The sequence below is a fragment of the Macrotis lagotis genome, chromosome 3, assembly GCF_037893015.1.
Source record: "Macrotis lagotis isolate mMagLag1 chromosome 3, bilby.v1.9.chrom.fasta, whole genome shotgun sequence".
Classification (NCBI taxonomy): Eukaryota; Metazoa; Chordata; class Mammalia; order Peramelemorphia; family Peramelidae; genus Macrotis; species Macrotis lagotis.
Window position 1 is genome coordinate 92,133,764 of NC_133660.1, and position 18,764 is coordinate 92,152,527.

The 18,764-nt window shown below is 37.1% G+C and overlaps 1 pseudogene; it reads right to left on the bottom strand.

Annotated features, from left to right (window-relative positions):
- Positions 1–12,466: 12,466 nt before the first annotated feature.
- LOC141516167 (adenosylhomocysteinase pseudogene) lies at positions 12,467–13,799 on the bottom strand (annotated as a pseudogene).
- Positions 13,800–18,764: the final 4,965 nt, after the last annotated feature.

The following is an 18,764-nucleotide window of genomic DNA, read 5'->3' on the forward strand; positions in this document are numbered from 1 at the left end:
TGATACAGAAACTTTAAATACTGGAGATTCAAATGAAAAGTGTGCTCTTTGTACATTTTATTTGGCAGAGCCAGAGATTAAACATTTGCTAGGACTGGTCTCATCCTACTCTTACAGTCTACCTATCACCTCTCTCCTGAAAGCAGAGGCATGATTCTCCATGTGGACTTTATCTCCCAAATATTAGTACTTTTTCTCCAGGATAAACTAGTATAAGTATCTTTTTAACCTAACTAAACTTGGAACTCTGCCAAAACATCTCATTTATGATGTGTGAATGAAGTAATAAGAAGAGCCTACACATAGACCTATTAGGTGTTTAAAAAGAGCCTAGATTTATATTTGGAATTCAAAATGGGAAAAAATGAAATAGCCTGGAAAAAAGATTTTCTATTTCATAAATATTGTTAAATACCTATTTATGTGCTAGGAATTACTGGACACTGCAGACACAAAGACTAGGTACCAAAGTGAATAGAATACTAGTCTCTGAGTTGGGAAGAGTTGAGTTGAAAACCTACCTTAGAGGCTTAGACACTAACTGTATTACCCTGGACAAGTCACTTAATTTTCTCAGGCTCAATTCCTCATCTATAAAGTAGAGGAGGGGTTCTTTCAGTCTTTAAGTTCTCATCTAGCTCTAAAATGAATGATTGATGATCTATAAACAGTTCCTTCCCTCAAAGAACTTAGATTTTATTGGGGGAAATCATTTTTGTTTAGTTGTTTCAGGCATGTTCACCTTTTGGTGACTCTATTTGGGATTTTCTTTGCAAAAGTTACTAGAGTGGTTTGCCATTTCCTTCTCCATTTTATTTGATAGAGGAGGAAACTGAGGCAAACAGGAGGAAATGACTTGCTCAAGACCATACAGTTTGAACTCCCTGGATTTGAATTAATCCCATTGTTATTTATTTATTTATTGCATCACCTAGATGCCCCAGGGAAATAATAAGTATATAGAAAATAAAGTATATGTGTATAGAAACATATATATATATATATATATAATTTAGCTCTATCTATATAGAGATAGATTTGTACGTTTATAGTAATTTGGAGGGAAAGCCTTCCATCCTTATTTCTAGACACGGTTATGTAGTGGGGCTGGAAAGGGGCAGTTGGAGGATAATCGTACTGCTTTCTTGTGCCCTGTTACAATATTGAGACAGTGTCTTTTGCAGTGGTGCCCTTTTGTAATCTGTTTGGTTAGCTGCTCTAGCAGATTTGACCATCCCGGTGCTAAAACTGACAAGGAGAAAATGAAACTCTCCTTTGTTTTTCATGTCACACATAAATTAGCAATCACTTGGCAGCTAGTTAAAATTCATAATATTACCATTGTCAGGACTCAGCAGCTGTGGAGACCAGGCTGATGTAAGTGTGCCACTGCAGTCCCTGTTCCTCCCGCCCTGGTTTCTGGCTAGCTAGTTAAGCTAGCTCCTTTTGATGTTTCCTGCTGGTGGCAACCTTATCGTTTATTGAGGTGGGGGAGGTAGGGGTGGGGGAGGGAAATCACACCCTAGTCTTTTGAGGGCTCATTGTTAGAAATTGTAAATGGTGTTCTTTTGCTACCAATGAAAATTAGCTCCAATTAAAACATCTACATTGGCAGAGACCAGAAGGCATGCTCTGCTTCTTGTAGCTGTCCTTTTTCAAGGGATGCAGCTAAACAAAACATATGACAAAAGGACTTCTTTACACTAAAATACTGTCTCAATATTATATTGTCTATGTAATATAAGATGCTGTGATATAATAATGTATGATATGATATATGATGTATGATATATATGATGTATGATATGATGTATGTGATTTGATATGATATATTTGCATAATATATTTTATAACATAGAATATATGTGATATGTAATATTTTTATTACATTATGTTGTCCCTTTGAAAGGGATAAATTTATAAGCTGTAGCTTGTCCTTCTCTCTAGAATAAAAGAGTGGTTGATTAATGTGAATTTAATAATATCTGTAACTCTCTAAACCAGGGGGTCTCAAATACTTGTCCCTTGGGCAACATTCCGTAATACAGTCCAAACAAGATTAAAATGTAACAACAAATATTTAACAAAATAAATAAAAATGCAAGAGAGCACAGATAATGTCAGTATGTGGTTTTCCCAGTCAATGTGTGACTTGCAGGAATCCTTTTATATGGTTTTATATGGCTCCAGTTTCCATTTGAGTTTGACATCACTGCTCTAGACATTTAGAAATAGACTTATACCACCCATCTCCTTATATTCATTTACAGTTCTCTTACAAACAACAGTCTTTGTAAGAATGAGAATAAGTCATCATTTGTGTCATTGAGTCCTAGAAGAGCCTCACTTTCCATTAGCATGGGTTTCCTAAGCAGGGATCCCCACACCTGCAGACCATCTGACAAAGGTATTCAGCCCGTCCTCAGCTCAGCAGGACATCATAAAGCACAGGTCTGGGGGAAGCAATTCTATGCTTCAATGGAGCCTTGCTGCTCCTGGCAGCTGGAGGCTAAAACTTTTTTTTTTCTTTCTTGTCTTGAGAAGTGACATGATGGGGAAGCAGAGACCGCTGCTCTGCTTTCTAAACAATAACTCAGGAACGCAGATAGTCCTTGCCCTTTGCAAGGAATGAGGTCTGGGAAATGGGATGGGAAGCCTCCCCACCCTGTGTCAGTCAACCTCGAAGAGATTTCCCCCCAAGGTTTATGTGATCTTTTTTTCCTGACCCATAGGTCAAAGCCTAGTTCCTTATGAATTTTAACTAGCTGCCAAGTAATTGCTAATTCATCCATGACTTTGGCATAAAAAAATGAAATGTCAACCCCCCCCCCCCCCCCCAGCAATTCTCTAGGGAAACAAACCTTACAAGAGAACAGTCCCATGGCTGCTAAAGGCTTGACAAAGGGATTTGTAAATAAATATACAATTTTTTTCTGGGGCAAGTTCCCTTCCAGAGTTTTCCATTCCAAGAAGAGATTGAAAAATAGCAGGATTTACTTGTTTATAAATCTTTTCTGCTGATGAGAAGGTAGCATTGCTATTGATTAAAAAAAATCACCTACCATTTTAAAACACGCCAGGGGGGGAGGCCACGTGGCGCAGTGGATAAAGCATCGGCCCCGGAGTCAGATGTACCTGGGTTCAAATCCGGTCTCAGACACTTAATAATTACCTAGCTGTGTGGCCTTGGGCAAGCCACTTAACCCCGTTTGCCTTGCAAAAACCTAAAAAAGATAAAAATAAAAAAAACGCCAGGTACTTTCATAAGTTGGAGTCATAAATATAGAACTGAAAGGTCCTTTGGTCCAGCCCCCTTATTTTATAGATGGGGGAAACAGACTCAGAAAAGTGAAGGGACTTGAGCAAATTCCCATGGGTGCTAAGTAGCAGAGCCATGATCTTTGTCTCTATGTCCTCAGCTTTTTTCATTAAAGCCTTAACTAGGTCACAAGGCAAAATGGTATCAGCAGAGATACTGAGAGCCTGAGGCATAAAAGTTCTATGATAAGATTTGCTTTTAATAAATTGTTGTATAATATGAATATGTATGTACTTTTGAAATGGGCATGCACGTTACTTTATATATAGCTAACATGTTGTCACTAAAACTGTAATATCCTTCAAGGTCATAGCATCATACATACTGCATGCATTATTAATGTGCATTTGTTTTATTTCAATTCTAATTGTACTAAAGGTTGATTACTTGAGGGGACAAGAAAATCACCCCTATTGTTTCAAAACACTGATATTTGTATTGATACTATACAGTTACAAGTTTTGTACTTACCCAGATGATCTTTGCAGGGGATGGCAGAGTTTCAGTTCAGGGGAGGAATGTATTCACAAAGCCCATTGGTTATGGGCTTTTCTCTTCATTGGTGGAAGTGAATATCCAGTATGAAGGGAAGCATGAAGTTGGTAATAGTGGCAAGAGAGGAGAGCTCTTCAGTCATCTTTAAGTCTGATTCTTTTTCAGGCTCTATAGTCATTTTGGGACTTATGGCTTTTAGTTTAGAGAGAAGATGGAAAATGTCACCCTCCCCCATTTCAGTTTACTAAAAGAAAAATCTCTGGGGAAGAAGCTGACATAATAAGGGCCCCAGTTTGGTACACTACAGACTTCAGGGAGTTTTCCCTTGGGTGAGATCTAGGACTCTTGTTTACCTTTATTCTCAATGGAAGAATCTTCACTCTGTATTGTGTGGTGTATGTACATATATATATATATATTTTTTTTTTTCTTAGATATACTTTGAACTGGTTAAATGGATTTCTTTGCTATTTGCAAATAACAATAACAAAAGAAAAGAAAAAGAAAAAAGTTAAGAACAAATTGAACAAAAAAAATAAAAACCCTTCACTTTGTTTTGCAACAATATGAAAGAAGGAAAGTGAGAACAGAACAGGAATGATATATGAGAATATTTGATGAACCAAAGGTCTGGATGGGGACAATTATCTTCATACTCATTTTCTAGGGTCAGTGACAGAGTTTTTGATGAAACTACTTTGAATATTTTTCTGTTCTCTCCAACCTGATTTTTCCTCCCGAATCTAACTACTCTCAAGTTCTTTATTCCCCCTTTCTTTTAGACCAAAGGTTCTTAAGCTAGGATTCACAGACACTCTTCCCCCAAAGGATTAGAATAGACTTCAGGCGAGTGTCTTTGAACTCAGAAGGGAAAAAAAAATACATCTCAATTTTTACTAACCTCTAACTGAACTTTAGCATTTCCTTCAATTATTTAGAAACATTATTCTGAGAAGGGACCCAAAGACTTTACTAAACTGCCAAAGGGGTCCATGGAAGAAAAAGAAGCTTAAAAATTCCTCTTTTAGCTCATTCCCATTACATAGATGGCATGGTATCCCAATCATTTTTTTAGAATAATGTTATTTTGTAGTTTAATCAACAAATCTAGAGTCATTTCTCCCATCTTCCACAAAATCACAACAAAAGGCATGTGGAATAGAAGAGATATCTAGAACCCTGGGGCACAGTTAGGATTGAGCTGGTAAATGTTTAACAGGTGGCTATCTGAAAAATAAAATGTGCATGGACATACTTATACATTAATCACATTATTTACATTTTCTCCTTTACTTTATTAACTCTAGACAATCAACAGAATAAAAAAACAAACAATCCCTGATTTGTAGTGTTTTCCTACTTCTGAGGTATAAATACTCACAAGGAAAATTTAAAGATTGAGTCTCTTGAGTTAGTTTGATCTGGCTCCAGCATAATATGAGGAGAGGTGGTTAAAGATACAATCTCTTGGTCCTTGCGAGAAGAATCCCCAGAACATTTCTAAGGAGATCTCACAGGGGGAGGGCAAGGTCAGAATAGTTCACAGGATGGGCAGGAATTGACTAGGAAGATACAATCTGGTAGCTTCCTCATTTGACTAATTATTCTTGTTTACAAGAAGTTAAATTCAATTGTTTATGCATGCTAAAGAAATTCAATTCAGGAGAGCATTCTGTAAATTCTGGAATTTTAGAAGTCCAAATTGCCTTTCCCTGTATAGTGACTCTGGAAATTTCTTTCAGTTTGATATCCATACAGAAACACAAAAGAATATGCTTTCAATCTTATGGGGATGATAAAACTATTTTACAAAGAAGTGCCTGACAATCCTACCATGATAATCTAGGAAGCTAGTTTGCAATAATGTTCTGTTTTTCTAAGAGTTCTACAGAGCACGTCAAGTTTAATTCTGTAATCTAGTAAAATCCAGGGGAAGCTTGTGGAGAGGTGGATGCTTGACCCTGGTGCTGCAGTTATTGTCTCAAACATGGCTGCCAGATTATCACTTTCAAACATATTGCACACTGATCAGATCCTTGATTGGGATGAATACTTTTCCATATGTAGAATCTCCTTTTTAAACCATTATCTTATTAAGTAATTTTGCTGTTTCTTATGCTTTATTTTTCTTCCTTAAGGATATGATTTCTCTCTCATCATATTCAACTGAGATCAATGTATACCATGGAAATAATGCAAAGACTGCCTTCTGTGGGGGTGGGGGGGGAGGGAAGCAAGAAAGGGGGGAAAATTGTAAAACTCAAAATAAATAAAATCTTTCTTAAAAAAAAGATTGATGGGACAGCTAGGTGGTGCAGTGGATAGAGCACTAGCCCTGGAGTCAGGAGTACCTGGGTTCAAATTTGGCCTCAGACACTTAATAATTACCTAGCTGTGTGGCCTTGGGCAAGTCACTTAACCCCATTGGCTTGCAAAAACTACAAAAAAATGTCCTTTTTTTTTTTTAACATAAACTAGGAAGGCTGAATTATGAATAATCTCCACAGGGTCTAGGCTTGTGCTGAAAAATTCTCAGTGGTTACAATAAACTTTAAACTTACCTGAATATCCAAATTTAACCCTAAAACATAAAACCCCTATGTCTACAAGAGGTCAAATGCATATTTGGGGGAATAAACAGGTGCTTAGGACTACGGTCATTAAGTATTTAATGAGTTAACCAGATATGCCCTTAATTTTTTTTCTAACAGGTGGTTTAAAAGCAGCACATTCTGATCTAGTTCTTCCACCTCTTGAGGTATTTGGACTTTGTACAAAACTCTCTGGCTTCTCCTTTAGTTGCCCTTCCTTTCATTCCTTTTCTAAGCTCCTCTTGTCTTGGAAGAGGACATGAGACTGTCATTCTTGTTAATAGCTTCTTTCATCTAATGTAGAATGAGTATGGTTCAAACTTAAGGTACAATGCAAGTTGTCTGTCAGAATGAATCATTCCCAGTGGCCACAGGAGGTATTTGGAAGCAAATGCAAAATTACAGAAGTTCTCCCCTTATGTTGTTTTCATGGGACTAAGCCAACAGCCTGTGGCTGGTTAGTTTAGTTAGTTGGAGCCCTGGGATAAGAAAGCCAACATGATGGATTTAGTTTTGAAATAGGCCAGTAAAGAAGTTTTGCTCTGTTCTGGTGTAATGGTAAGAGTGATGGACTTGGAACTGAGAGAGAAAACGGGGTGTGAATGCTATCTCTGAAACAAGTTTTGTACTACCTATGTACACATGACAAACTTCCCTAAATCTAAGTCTCCTCATCTGTAAAATGGGACTAATAACATCTAACATGTGATGTGACAAAGGGATAGCAAAGTGACCTGGCACAGAGTAAGATATGGATTTAATTCCTAGTTCAGGAATATGTTGGCTGTGCAATTAGAGCAAGTCATTTAACCTCTTAGTGTATCAAACAATGAAGCTTACAAGTTATGGATGAGTTATTGATCTGCTTGATACTAGTGAAATTGCAGAATATATGCATTGTATTATGTGATGTTATGTTATATTGTATTACATTGTTATAGATTATATTATTTTATTACATATTATATTATATTAATTACATTGTTACAATATCATGCTATATTATGCTATACTATGTTATATTATATATGTTAAATAGTAATTGGTATATTGGGTTACACTGTATTGTGCTATATTATGTATTATGTTATTTTGTGCTATGTTATACCATACTATTTTATGTTATATTACGTCATTATGTTACATTAATTATATATTTTGTGTGTGTGTGTGTGTGTGTGTGTGTGTGTGTGTGTGTGTGTGTGTGATTATAGTACCTACCTCACCAGGCTGATCTAAGGACCAAATGAGGAAATGCAAATAAGGCACTTTATAAGCTTTAAAGTATATATCAGCTATTATTGTTCCTTCTTTTCTTGAATACAGGCTACATATATGTCTAAACCTGGACAATTCTGTTTCAAAAAGATTCTAATAGTTGAAGGGCAGGGAAGTAGAATGGGAAATTTTGATGAATTAGTGCCCACCTGTCATCATTTGTGGTCAGTAGACCAGTAAGCTTGTCTTCTTGTAAAAGAGAAACATATAGCTATCCTTCAGAAATGAGCTGAAAAACCTCTTACTATATTTCCTGGCCTGTTTTAATAGAAAATGATTATGAAATACACTGCTAAAATAATCTGTTCTTAGGAAAACACTGGCCACTCTTTCATCCTCCCAGAATGTTCTCCTTGAAATAAAAAGTTTGTCCTTATAGAAACAAAGGCTAAATGGCTGTAGACAATGTTTTTAGTTTCACAGGATAAAACTGGTTCAATTTTGTATCCAGTGGAACTGTTTTCCTAGCCATTAACCATTTTTCCCCCTTAGGGCAAAGTACTGCCTCTTTCATATATGAATTGTTTAGTTGCTGAAAGGGGCAGGGGAAAAAACACATTTGTGTATGGAAACTAAATAAGATCGACTTAAGATAGATAGATAGATAAAATATTTATTAAGTACTTATTCTGGGCCAGGCACTATGGTAAGCACTGAGAAAGGAAAAAATAGCTTCATATAAAATGTTGCTGAAAGACACAGACTGCTTGGAGGACCAGATAGTGAACTGGCCCTCAGAGGAATGTACTGTGAGAGCCCCTGCTCGAGGCAGAGCAATGATTTAAGTGACAATGAGTAGAAGGTATTGTAGTCCATCTGCTCATTTTGAATATGACTCTTTTTAGAGTTTTCAAGTTTAGAACCGAGGCAAGGTGGGGGGATGAGTGAGTCTTCATTTTCATCAGAAATGGCTCAGAGAGGAAATAACATACACACTTAATAGATTATAGAAATCTATCTTACCCTAGAGAAAAATGAGAGGAAAGGGATGGAATAAGGGGGAATGAGGGGAGGGAAGGGGGGGGGGGATAGGTGATAGAAGAGAGGGAAGATGGTGGGAGTGGGTACTCAGATTGAACTCACTTCTTAGCAGGGACAGGATGAAAGGAGAGAGAGAATAGAAAAAATGAGAGTGGGGAGGAATAGAGTGGAGGGAAATACAGCTAGTAATAGCAACTGTGGGAAAATTATTGAAGCAACTTCTCTGGTGGACTTATGATAAAGAAGGCAGCTCACCGCAGAGACAGAGTCATTGGAATCTGAACACAGACTGAAGTACATTTTCTCTCTCTCTCTCTCTCTCTCTCTCTCTCTCTCTCTCTCTCTCACTATTTTTGAGGTTTCTCATCTTCTTGCGGGGGGAGTTATGTTTATTCATAACAAAATTATTGTAATAATATAAAATAAATAAAAGAAAAAAATAAAGTTTAGAACTGGCAAAATTGCAAATCAAATAATTGGTTAAGGATTATAAAAAGATGATATAAGGGCAGTGTGTTCATACCTGATAGAAATAGAGATGGTTTGAGTTTTATCTCATAAGATAAAGATGATGATCCAGAGGAATTTGAAGCAGGTTTGAGGAATTAGAAGCTGTTAAGAGGCTGGAAAGAGAAACTCTTGAGAAAAAGCTATTAAAAAATAAAATATAGAAGAAACAGGAGAGTAAGTTGAGTATATGAGGAATCCCCAGATTCAAAAGCTGTAAGAGACAGAATACATAGATTTCCAGTCAAGAAAGATAACTTTTCAGCTCCTTTGATGGAGCTTCCTGGTTGGAGAATAGGCACTGCAAAGTCAAATGACTGGGAAAAAAAAAACTGGAGCAGTTTTTGAATACGAAGGGAAGAGATAAGCACCTTATTGGTCTCTAAAGAGATATTGAGGTTTATTAGTCTTTAATTCATCCATAGCCTGGGAGAAAACCTGTCTGTGTTAGCATCTACTGTTCTCTCTTGCTTGAGAAGGGGAAATGAGTGTGAAAGACAGATTTTGTAATAAGAGGATTGGCTCTGATTAGAAAAAAAGCAGAATTTCTGAATATTTGTAGATCTATCTGAAGCTCGACAATTCTTAAAGAAATTGCTTGTCACTGAAAAAAGCCTAACACATAGTCGTAGTAACCTGGTAAGGGTGACTTTGTGCTAAAAGAACTTGTTAAATCTTGATTGGTTTGAGAGCAGAGAGAAATAGTTTTTTCCTAGCAGAAAAGCATTAAGGACCTGAAAAAGATCTAGCAGAGGAGTTTCATATGGTGTGGATGTTAGTGGTGTGGCCAAGGACCTGAAGGCCTTCTTTCTAAAGTTGTGAATTGGTTTGAGAACATTGTTTTCCTTACTTATGAGGCTACCTGTTAGGTTTTAATAAATGTATGTCCAGTTTTCTTCATTGACACTGCATTCAATGGTGGAAAAATGTGATCCAGGTTGATAGCCATATTTTGATCATTCATGATTTTGCCTTTACTTAATAAAGTAAAATTTATGATTATTTTTTCTTTTGTCTTCTAATGAATAAATGTTACAATTTTTATTGATTTTACCTTATTAATTAAATATTTTATGTTTGAGTGAATGGCATCTAATATATTAAGCAATATACCAAGATAAAGTCAAAATGCATACATGATTTAGACATAAAGGATGATAATATAAGCAAGTTAGGGAAGCATGGAAAATTTTACCTGTCAGATCTGTGGATAAGAGAACAGTTTGTGACCAAACAAGAGATAGAGAAGGTCACAGGAAGTGAAATGGTTAATTTTCTTTTTTCTTTTTTTTTTTTTTTTTGCAAGGCAATGGGGTTCAGTGGCTTGCCCAAGGCCATACAGTTAGGTAATTATTAAGTGTCTGAGGCTGGATTTGAACTCAGGTACTCCTGACTCCAGGGCCAGTGCTCTATCCATTGTCCCACCTAGCTGCCCCAAAATGGTTAATTTTGATTACATGAAATTTAAAAGTTTTTCACAAACAAAACCAATATAGCCAAAATTAGAAGAAAAGCAGGGAACTGAGAAAACATTTTTTAATTTTCTTTTTTTATTAAAGATTTTATTTGAATTTTACAATTTTCCCTCAATCTTACTCCCCCCCATGAAAAGCAATCTGTCAGTCTTTACCCTGTTTCCATGTTGTACATTGATCCAAATTGAGTGTGATGAGAGAGAAATCATATCCCCCAAGGAAGACACAAAAACTATAAGAGATAATAAGATCAAACAATAAGATATGTTTTTTTTCCTAAATTAAAGGGAATACTCCTTGAACTTTGTTCAAACTCCATGGCTCTCTATCTGGACACAGATGGCATTCTCCATCGCAGACAGCCCCAAATTGTCCCTGATTGTTGCACTGATGGAACAAGCAAGTCTATCAAGGTTGAACATAACCCCTATATTGCTGTTAGTGTGTACAGTGTTTTTCTGGTTCTGCTCATTTCACTCAGCATCAGTTCATGCAAATACCTCCAGGTTTCCCTGAATTCCTGTCCCTCCTGGTTTGAGAAAACATTTTCTAAGATATAATTTCACATGTATCAGATTGGCTAAAATGATTGAAGGATAAAGTGACAAATGTTGGAGGGGATGTGGAAAAATTGGGACACCGATTCACTGTTGGTAGAATTGTGAACTTGCTCCACTTTAGAGAGCAATCTGGAATTATGCCAAAAGTTATTAAACTGCCTATACTCTTTGATCCAGCAATATCACTACCTATTTAAAAAAATGATTAGGGAAAAAGGAAAAATAGCCTTAAAATATTTATAGTAGTTCTCTGTGGTGGCAAAGAACTGTAAATTGTGAGGAAGTCTATCAGTTGGGGAATGGCTGAACAAAAAATGTCTGAAAAGTTTTCTTTCTTGACTGGAAATCCATATATTCTGTCTCCTACATCTTTTGAATCTGAGAATTCCTCATATATTCAGCTTACTCTTCTATTTCTTCCATCTCTTTTTTAATAGCTTTTTCTCAAAAGTTTCTCTTACTGGTCTCTTAACAGCTTCTAGTTCCTCAAACCAGAGCTTCCAGGTCATCATCTTTTCTTTATGAGGCAAAACTCAAAATATGGCTGAACACTCCTGTGCTATAAGAAATGATGGACTTGTTGATTGCAGAAAAGCATGGATAGACTTGCACAAAATAATGAAAAGTGAAATGAGAAAAAGCAAGAGAATATTGTATATAGTATCAGCAACACTACTTTAAAAACAAATTTGAGAGACTACATAACAACTATTGTAGTTACCCAAATTTACTACAAAAGCCTTATGAAGAAAGACAGATCCAGAAAAATAACTGATAAATAGAAGTATTTTTAGAATTATTTTACATATATACATATTTGTGCTAATGATAGCCATCTTGAGATGGGAGGGGGGAAAATTTTTATTATACATTTAAAAGGAATAGCAATTTATACAAAATAAATTTGTAGTTTCATGGGCAATCATTCTTTTTATTCTACTGTTATGAAAATATTTATGTTATTTCATAAATTCAAGATAAAGTAAATTAATTAAAACATTTTTTCATCAACTTATAAAAGCCTCATTTCTCAGTCAAATTTATAAAATAAAAGTCACTCCCCAATTGATCAGTGGTGAGAGGACATGAACACACAATTTCAGAAGAAGAAATCTGAGCTATTAATAGTAACATTTAAAAATGCTCTAAACCACTATTTTTTTTAATTTGGATACCATTTATTTATTCTGTGCAGGAGAGGCTGGAGAGGCAAGAAAACATGGTTGGTCACTGGGAGTCTTTGCGCCGATGCTCAGTACCTCAGTAGCGACAGTGGTCATGTTTGAAGGGGCCCTCTCGGGGCAGGCCTAGGTACTGGGACTGTTTCTCCATCAGTTTAGTTAGCTTCACATTCAATTTGCCGGTGGGCCTCAGCCACAGCTTCATCCAACTTCTTGGGGAGGAAGTGCACTCCCACAGGGTATTTGTACAGGTGGGTCCATAGCTCAATCTGGGCCAGCACCTGGTTGCTAAAGGAATTGCTCATAACAAAACTGGGATGACCCATACCACAGCCCAGGTTGACAAGACAACCCTCTGCCAGCAGGATGATCCGCCATCCATTCTTCAACTTGTAATGGTCCACCTGAAGCTTCACGTTCACCTTATTCACAGCATTTTGATTCACCCACTTCATATCTATTTCCACATCAAAGTGGCCAGTGTAACATACTATGGCATCATCCTTCATTTGCTCAAAATGCCTGCCCAAGATGGATGTCTATGCATCCTGTAGTGGTGACAAAGATGTTTCCCTCTTTGCAGGCCTTATCCATGGTAGTCACTTCAAAGCCCTCCATGGAGGCCTGCAGTGCATTGATGGGGTCTATCTCTGTGATGATGACTTGGGCACCAAAGCCCTGAAGGGCCTGAGCACAACCCTTGCCCACATCACCATAACCTGCCACCACAACCACCTTGCCTGCAATCATCACATCTGTGGCTCGTTTGATGCCATCAATGAGGGACTCACAGCAGCCATACAGGTTGTCAAACTTGCTCTTGGTAACAGAATCATTCACATTGATGGCTGGCACTTTCAGAACTCCATTGGCCTTCATCTTGTATAGATTGTGGATGCCTGTGGTGGTTTCCTCTAAGATGCCTCTAATACCCTTCAGGAGATCAGGGTATTTGGTGTGCATGAGGTTGGTGAGGTCCCCACCATCATCCAGGATCATGTTGAGGGGCTGTCCATTCTTGAAAAAGAGGGTCTGCTCAATGCACCAGAGATATTTCTCGTCAGTCTCTCCCTTCCAAGCATACACAGGAATGCCAGTTTTGGCAATAGCAGCTGCTGCATGGTCCTGAGTAGAGAAAATGTTGCAACTGGACCACTGTACCTCAGCTCCCAGGGCCACCAGTGTCTCAATAAGAACAGCTGTCTCCACGGTCATGTGGAGACAGCCAGCAATCGGGACACCCTTCAGGGGTTTGGTAGTGGAATACATCTCTTTGAAGTTTCATCAGGCTAGGCATCTCATTCTCTGCAATGTCCAGGGCCTTGCGTCCCCAGGCGGCCAGGCTAATGTCAGCGACTTTGTAGGGCAGTTTGTCAGCCATGTTACGGCCTCCTCTGTAATCACTTAATGTGATTACTTAGCAAAGACCAGGGAGCGGAGACTTGGGGGATGGGGGGGGCTGAGGCCGCAGGGAGGCCAAGGTGGGCGGTGGGCAGCAGTAGGAGGGAGTCTAAACCACTATTTATTAGAGAAATGCAAATTATTATTATTTTTTTTTTGCAAGGCAATGGGGTTAAGTGGTTTGCCCAAGGCCCCACAGCAAGGTAATTATTAAGAGTCTGAGGTTGGATTTGAACTCAGGTACTCCTGACTCCAGGGCTGGTGCTCTATTCACTGCACCACCTAGCCGCCCCTGAGAAATGCAAATTAAAACAACTCTGAGGACCCTGTTCATATCTATTACATTAGCTAATATGACAAAAAAAGAAAAATAACAAATGCTGGAAGGGATGTGGAAAAATAGGTACATTATAATATGCATTGTTGATAAAGTTCTTAAGTAGTACAACCATTCTGGAGAACAATGAAACAAGGGACTATAAAACTGTATACCCTTTGACCCAGCAACACCACTCCTAAGTCTCTGTATCTTAAAGAGATTTTTAAAAAAGGAAAAGAAACTTTGTGTCCAAAAATATTTTTAGATGGCAACAAATTGGAAATTGAGGGGATGCCCATAAATTGGGAAATGGTTGAACAAATTATGGTATATGATTGCAATGAAATACCTCTGTGCTGTAAGAAATAATGAACAGGATGGTTTCAGAAAAAAACTCACTGATTTTAGAAATACTATAAATCTTTTGAAAGACTTTTATGGACTGGTGCAAAGTGAATTGAGAAGAACCAGAAGAACATTGTATACATCAATCATTATGACAATGATCAACTGAGAAAGAATTAGCTACTCTTATCAATACAATGCTCTAAGATAATTCCAAAGAACTCTCAGTGAAAAATGCTGTCCACATCCAGAGGGAGAACTGGTGTATTCTGAATACCCTTTTTTGTGGTGATATAGAACTGGTGTATTCTGAATACCCTTTTTGTGGTGATATAGTCAATATGGAAATATGTTTTGTATGATTTCACATATATATAATTGATATCATATTACTTGCCTTCTTAATGGATGGGGGAATGAATAGAGGGAAGGAGGGAATTTACACTCAATTTTTTTTAAAAAATGAAGGTTAAATTATACACACACACACACACACACACACACACACACACACACATATATATATAATATACATTTTTAAATAGAGTTAATGATGTTAAGGTAACTAACTCCATGGAAATGGGAAGGTTACTTATGGGAGCTCAAGAGCTAGAGAGGCAAATACTAATAATATACAGCAGGGTTATCTCTAGTGTCCTGAATGAGAATAGAAAGTTGTACCTCTTGAGCATGGCTGTGAATGGCTCCCTCACTTCAGGAAAATCCACAGACTTGCCACCAGGAGTTCAGTCTGGGGATGAGTGAGAAATCCAGAGAAACAGAAGAAGTACAATCATTTGTATTCCATTTCAGCATGAGTTGGTTCATTCAGTTGGTAGCTATATATGCTACAATAGAATATTGTCTTCACATATGTACTAGTTTGAGAGGCTTCCTAGAAAAATGGGTAGGGAACAATCCTGGGCCCCTAACATATATTGGCTATAAGACCACACTTAAGTTCCTTAGCTTCTTAGTGACTCATGTAGTTCTCTGAGACTAAAAGTTATAGGTAGAAGATCCCTTTTCAAAAACAGAATGTTCATGTTTTTAGTTTGTGATTTTTGATGCTTGTTTTAAAAAAAGCATAAAATTCGTAACAGGAAGGAAAGACTAAAAGTTGAAAATATTGCATGATGAGTTGTAAGAAAGCAAAGTAAAAATGGGTAATCAAAAAACCAATTCATCACCAATAACATGGATATAAATCTTTATGCAGAGTGATAAGTATATATCTATGAAAGTATCGATATTAAGGATTAAGTTTTTCAGCACTTATCCAAACTAGTAAGAGTCATCAATTACTTTAAGCACTGGATATATATAGAGAGAGATTAGAATTTTAAAAATTAATGGTCATTACTTGCAAAATTTCTTGCAGTCTTTCATAGTGGAATAGTAATATAAAGCAAGAATGGTTTTTCCATTACAATAACAATAATTAATATTTTTGTAGAAATATATATATGTATATATATGTATATAGATATATATATGATCGACCCCAAGGATACTTACTCTTTTATATTGGACTGAATGTAGCAGCACATTCTAAAAATAGGGTGGAACAAGTCTAGTTCACCAAGTGCCTTTCATGGTTTCTGGATTTGTCCTAATACTTGATGCTCTAAATATTTGCCCTCGTCTGGTTCACCATCCCTTTTAAATATTCTTTTTAACAAGTTCTTCCCTTCCATAACCATGCTCAATCCATGAGAAAGAATGTAAACTGTTTGGGGATAGGTGCTGTTTCATTTTTGGCTTTCTATACCCAGTACCAAATACAGTGCTTGGTGTTTAATAAATAATTGATGGATTGGTAGATGAGTCTTATCCCATAAATTTCAGTGATATCTATGATGTTGAATTTTTCTTTCTCATAATCTTAAGTTCTTTTTGTTTGTTACTTATAATTTATATATTTGTGTTATATTCTAATATCTGATTCAAAACAACTATTTGCTGGTTGAAAATGTTTATCTTGGGGTGACTAGGTAGCACAGTGGATAGAGCAAGCAGCCCTAGAATCAGGAGGCCATAGTTCAAATCTGGCCTCAGACACTTAATAATTACCTAGCTCTGTGACCTAGGGCAAGTCACTTAATCCTTGCATAAAAAAACAAAAAACAAAAAGAAAATGTTTATCATCTACTAGCTATGCAGTACAACCTTACCTGCCATCTCTGTTTTCCTCTTTCTATTAGTAATAAACTGTCTTTATTTTCATTCTCTTCACACTCTTTCCATCTTCTGGTGTTCACTCAAACCTAGTCATCCTACATCGTTTCTTTTTTTTTTAAGGTTTTTTGCAAGGCAAATGGGGTTAAGTGGTTTGCCCAAGGCCACACAACTAGGTAATTATGAAGTGTCAGAGGTTGGATTTGAACTCAGGTACTCCTGACTCCAGGGACGGTGCTCTATCCACTGCACCACCTAGCTGCCCCCCATATCGTTTCTTGAAGTTGATTGTTTTTTTCTCTAATCTCCTCAACACCCTCCTCTCCAAGAAGCATAGTTCTTGCTCCCCAATGATATGTCCTTTGTCACTACCACTTTAGTACCTTTTCCATATCCTTTGGTTATCAACTAATCTTCCATCCTTCAGAGACTTCAGTGTCTCGTGGTCTTCCTTTATATTCCAGTATCTGTGTTGGTGATTTCATTATTCATGAAGATAACTCATCTAATCTGCTGGTCTCTGACTTCTTTAACCTCTTTAACTTCCATGACTTCCATTTCCATTCTTCCTCAGGCACTCTCAGGGATGGTCATCTTAAGGCTTACTTTCATTCAAAACTGTTCCATCTTCAAGATCCTAAATTCTGATACTTCTCTATTTAATCACAATTTTGAACTCAAATGCCTCCCACTGCTTCCCTGCATCATGAAATTGTTTTTTTGTCCTCTCTCCATGGCTTCTAATTCCTCTGTCCATTCTTGTTCTCCTAGTCCATTCACCTGTATTCTGGCCTAATATAATCTCAAGCTGTAATAAGCCACTAGGTAGCCACCTTTGAATACACTGCACCCTTAACTCTGTTGCTGTTCACACCCTGCTATTCTTCATCCCTGAATTATCCTTTCCTGTTCCTTCTTTGCTCCTTCTCCCTTCCTCCTGAACAAAATTGAAGGAGATCATGAAATCATGGGACTGGAGTCACTACAAAATTCTTGTTACTTACTTCATCTGGGCTCCTACTGTTGCTCTATAAAACGTCTATTCACCTCTGTTTGATTCTCTATTCTATTCTCCATATGACTATTTAACCTTTCTTCCTGCAAATTCCCAAAGCTACCCTCACCCCCTTGTTTCTCAGCAGATGATCTCACTTCCTATTTTACTGAGAAAATCAAGGTCATCCATCTTAGGCTCTTTCATTCTCTCCTCCATACCCCCAAAGCTCCTTACATTTCACTATTCTTTCTTCCTTTACTTCAGTCTCAAAGGATGAAATGAACTTTTCTCTTTGCCAAGAGTAACCACTCTACTTATGTCCCTGATTTCACATCATCTTTTTTGGAAATTTATCCTATAGATCAATCTCTCTCTTTTCATCCTTGATTTCTCCCTAGCTATTAGTTCCTTCTCTTCTGCCTACAAATGTAGTTTTTGTTTTCTCAAAAGCATGAAAACCTTCACTTAATCCTATCCATTTATGTTACTCACCTACACCTCTCCTCACTTTTATTGCCTAGAAAATATTTTATACTTCCTACCTCTGCTTTCTCACAACTCAATAACTTTTTAGTCCTTTGCAAACCAGATTCCAACTCTATTGAAGCAAACCTCTCAGAGTTTTCTAATGATCTGTTAATTCCAAAAAGCATTTCTCATTCTCTTTGACCTTTTCTTCAGATTTCAACTTTGTTGGCCAAACCCATCTCAAACACTTTCTTCTCTGAAATTGATTGCTTCTGTTTCTCCTCCTTACTATGTGACTCTTTTCAATTTTCTTTGCTGATTCATTATTCATTTTTCAACCCCTAAGGTTGGAAGTCATCAAAGGGTCTGTCTTGGGCCCTCTTCTTTTCTTTCTTTATGTCCTTTTTCTTGGGGATCAATAAGCAAATGGATGCAAATGGATCATATTTATACATATGTGTGTGTATGTAGATTTCACAACCTAACTCAGCTCCTACACTATAGTCCAGGATCTCCCACTTCCTCTAAGGCAACTCCATTTCATCTTGTCCAAAACTCATATTCTTTTCTTCTTCAAAATTTTCCCTTCCTCAAAACTCTATTTCTAAATAAAAACCCCACAACAGAGTCAAAATTTATTTTGAATTTTTGACTCTACCTTTCTTTCAC